A 4492-nucleotide genomic window follows, 5' to 3' on the forward strand; every position below is an offset into this window, starting at 1 on the left:
TCCCTGGGGTCTGGGGCTGCTGGGGACAGAGGTTAGACACCAACATCCCTGGGGTCTGGGGCTGCTGGGGACAGGGGCTAGACACCATCATCCCTGCCGTCTGGGGGCTGCTGGCTAGCGCGTCCCACTTCTGCCCTGCACAGATTTTAAAAGCCGCTTTGAAGCAGATGGATTTTGACTTTGATTTTAAACAGGAAAAAAAAAGAAAGAAAATGAAGGGGCAGAAGCAGAGCTCAGTCTTACCTCATTTTGGGGTGCTGGGGTATAACAGGGCTCAACTCCGTGCTGAGGGCACCCAGATGAGGGCAGGGGCTGGGAGGGCAAGTGGGGCCAGGTCCAGCTGAGGGGCTGGGGTGGGACCGATGGCTTCAGTCCCTGCAAGGAGGGGAAGGGACCAGCAACTTCCCAGACCTGGTACGCCGTCACTGTGGAAAAAATCATTCTGCCTAAATAGAGGGTTTTGTAGCTTCTGGGGATTTTTTGCACTATCATGAAAATGCATTAAGTCTGCACCACTCAGAATGAAGTGATTTGTTCATCACAAGCTAAAACCGACGGGATTTTTTGGCCCCATCACCTTGCAGGCTCTGCACTCATCTTAAGACCTTTCCATCAATCCACTGCAGGCAGTGGAATGAAAATAAGCAAATAAGTTACAGTATGAGGTGAAACACCTTATTTGCAGGGTCAGGGCAAGGCACTGGAGTAGCTTTGCATCTTTCTCTGGTAGTTTGGCTTATCGCTGCAGCTATCTGCTGAAGGGATTTGAGTTGATATTTTGCAGAAGGCTCTGTTGACTGTGTGTTATTGACATATTCTTAGCTTAAAACCATGATCATGTTAAGGCCCTGGATTTAGAAACTAATTACAAGACATTAATAACTAAGCCCTTAAGAGCTAAGTCATGCAAATATTGCTATCTGTAAAGTTGAATATACAAAAAACTGTTTGAGCTGCTGACTTAGTAACTGGAGTCTAAAAGCAATCTGTAAGGTGGCAATAAATCTGAGCGCAGTCCTCCACAGTTGTTTTCTAATGTGTCCGTGAAATTAATGGCACGGTTGTTATGAAAGTTGTATCAGGGAACGTAACTATTTTTTTCCCCGAGTAGGTTAATTAACACTAATGTAATTATTTTTGTACTGATTTTTATTTTAATCAAACATTGCATGAAACAATTTGGTTCAGAACAAATAGCTTATTACAGAGATGTTTGTGGTGGTGACAAAAAAAAGCAGTGATGTTTAAATTACACACATATATTGAGTTCCTTTATTCATTAAAATGAACAATTACGTTAGGCCTTATGAGACAGACTAAGTGTTTCTTGTTAATGTTTCTGTAGTGAACATAATGAGAATTTATATTGGAAATGGATCCCGTCCCTCTGACTCCAGGCGTTTATGAACCAGGCGACACGTAGGAGTTGGGAGGGCTTGGGGAGAGGGAGTTGGAGTTCACCCATAATCAAGACAGACACTGCGTTGCCCTGTAGTTGTGGGGAAGCACTAGATCTGAGAAGGAGCTTTTTCTTTTCTCTTTTTGGGTTGGTTTGGTTGGTTTCTTGGTTTTAGGTTTTGTTTTTTTGTTTTCCCCTCTGTCCTGTGGTGGTAGGTCAGAACATACATAGTGGCTGCAGCAGATCCAAGTACTGTGGAGCGGGGCCAACTTTGAAGTTGTTTTTTTTCATCACTTGTATTGAATGTCCTACAGTGAAGCGGTTGGGGGGTGGGTATTTCATCATCAGTGGATGAACTATCAGTCTGCCCATTAAACTATTGAAGATGTGCCACTTAACATGATGATAAGTGGATGATGGGTAGTTACATGATTTTTCGATAAATTAGACACGTGTGTCTACAGCATCTTGTGCAGTCTCAGTTTTGCGTCCTTCCCAAGGCTGGCAGAGTTGTGCCAGAGGAGATCATTGTGTCCCTCAGCACTGACTTGGTCAAGTGCTAAGTTCAAGATGTAAAATTATTGGATAGCGGCGAGAACGGGGTGTCTGGCTATGTCTGTAGGTGGTGTTGGTTTCGAAAAAATAAATCCCCTAATCCTCTGTGTCCTGTTTCTGTACTCAACTGAAACGAAATGTTCTACATAAAAAGGCAACATTTGTATTAAGAGCAAGAGTACTTTCTCATGATTTATGAAATTGTTTACTTACTGCTTTCTAGATTATGATTAGTTTTTTAAGATAGTCACTTTTTGATTATGGGTTAAGAGTTTATTATAATTTGCTTATAGAAAGACGAGATTTGTAAGTATATAGCACTCTTCCTTCATGTAGGTCTTTGTTATAGATATAATTGACAGCACCTCCAGCTTATAGATGGGGAAATGGAAGAAAAAATACTTTAACTGCCTTGCCCAAGTTAATCAAACTGGCCTGGGAGCAGAGTCAGCAAAAGAACATGAACCTGCTGAGTCCCAGATTTGCCATTTCTCTAGTTAATCTTGTCCTCTGTGTTTTTAATACACGTGGTTTAGATATGAATCTTGGTGGATAAAGTCGTTTGCACGTTGAAACAACTGTCTTGGAAATCATTATCCTCATTTTACTGCGAAATGAAGTGCTCTGCTATTTCCTTTTTTTTGAAGGTCCTCTTACAGCAGTTGTGGACAAAAGTTATCCTTGCTGTTTTATCAGGATTTTATGATCCTGATCCTGAAATTCTGAACTCACCAAAACCTTTAAGGAAGCAGTTTCCAATTCACAGTGACTAAAAGTATTGGGGAAAAAGTTATTGAATATAAGCAGGTTTAGATTTAAGTAAATGCAAGAAATAGCTGGATGTAACAATTACTTGCTGCAATAGAAGTCTTTTTTAGATCCAGGTTTTCAAAAGCAAAGTTATTTCAAGGAAACTGCAGTAAAAGATGGAAGAAGGAGGGGGAGGGGGAAAAGGGGACAGAAAAAAAGTACATCAGGCACAATTATTAGATCCTAAAGCAGACAAATACACGGATGAGCATTTTATTGCTCTTGTTTGTATTTCTGAAAGGATTTACAAAGCAATAATTTATTTTAAAGAAAAAAATGTTTCAAAAATATCCCTTTTTGAACGGGGAAAAGTGTCTCCAGCTTGACTCAGATCCTCATCTCCTGGCGCCAGGCTCTGGTGCCAGGTGCGTTATCTGCCAGGCAGTTTTCGTCATAAATTTTCTCGCCAGAAGCAGAAGAACACTGCAAATCTTTCTGAGGTCAGTGATAGAGTTATCATGGTGTCGTCCCAGGAGAGCAGCAAAAGGACTTTCCATAATTTTTCCCTGATCTTCTATTTATCTCTTTACATGCAGTATCTGTGTGGAATGAAGTACCTTTAGGCTGTCCCAGGTACCCAGCAATGCCATGGGATATGGTTGAGAATATGGAAATTCATCCTTTGATAGTCATAAGGGGGGTTTGGGGATATGATAACACATTAATAATTCTGTGGTTCTGTGAGATATTCATATGCAGAAAATTGGTGAAAATCCTTTCATCACTCATCAAACCCCATGCAGTCAGGACGCCTTTCTCCTTCCATATCAATGCATGCTGTAAGAAGGGCGTCAAGTATCTTCTGTGTTTAATAATTATGATGGAAAATGGAGGCTCCAGCCTGGATCAGTGTCTCCCTTTCTGGCTGTACAAACCCAGGTAAGTCATCGTTACCCTGTCTCAGTCTACTTTTTAAAAGGGCAAGATACAAACCAGAGACCAAGAAGAGTAAAAGAAAACTGTGAGTCAGTTGGTTTCTTAAGGAATCATCATGAAACATTCACACCTGCTTTATGGGTCAGAAATCTGGGCCCTGTTCCACTCTACTTACCATCTCTATGGTTCCCTTTCCTGGTCTTTCGTCGTGCCTCTGCAGCAAGTTACACTCACACATGCCAGCTTACTCCAGCTCCCTTGCATGGCTTACACACAGCCTAGGAATTCAACTCCAGGTGTGTAAAGGGCTGGCTAGCCTTTGCTGATTGGAGCAGTGACACAGTTGGGCACAGAAATGCATTTCCTGGCTCCTTGTGCATGTGCTTCCAGTAAGAGCAACCTAGCATTTACCAGTGCTATTAAAGGAGAGTTTGTATTCTCCTTTATCATCAGTATTCCTTTGGCTTCTGTAAGCTACACACCTTCAGCTCAGCACAGTATGAAAGGAGAGTTCATGGATTTTTATTTTTTTTCACAATAAGCTGTGAATATTGAAGGTTAATTAAGTTTCTTAAGCAGTGGCAGGCCTCTAGAATACCTGTTCTTGAGGAATTATTATAACATTCACAGCAGAGACTCTTGGTAGTATAGTATTGGAGCAGTGTGTCACTTCAGGTTTTTGGGTTTTTTCATATATATGAAATGAAGAAGATACAGGATCTATTTTGAATTAAATTAGGAAAGTGCAACTTAAATCCTTCAAGACTTGCAACCTCCAGTCTTCCTGTTTACATTAATAATCGGGGCAGCTGATTCAAGAAAGTAATCTTAGAATTTTTTACTTGTAGGGAA

At 41.1% G+C, this 4492-nt stretch overlaps 1 protein-coding gene across 1 annotated transcript in view; it reads left to right on the top strand.

Moving 5' to 3' along the window:
* Window positions 1-4492, top strand: part of LOC104464371 (metabotropic glutamate receptor 7) — a gene marked incomplete at its 5' end in the record, with an annotated part of 72750 nt that overhangs the window by 25451 nt on the left and 42807 nt on the right. The window lies entirely within an intron of this gene.

The sequence above is a fragment of the Pterocles gutturalis genome, unplaced genomic scaffold (genome assembly GCF_000699245.1).
Source record: "Pterocles gutturalis isolate BGI_N339 unplaced genomic scaffold, ASM69924v1 scaffold17573, whole genome shotgun sequence".
In the NCBI taxonomy this organism is placed as follows: domain Eukaryota; kingdom Metazoa; phylum Chordata; class Aves; order Pterocliformes; family Pteroclidae; genus Pterocles; species Pterocles gutturalis.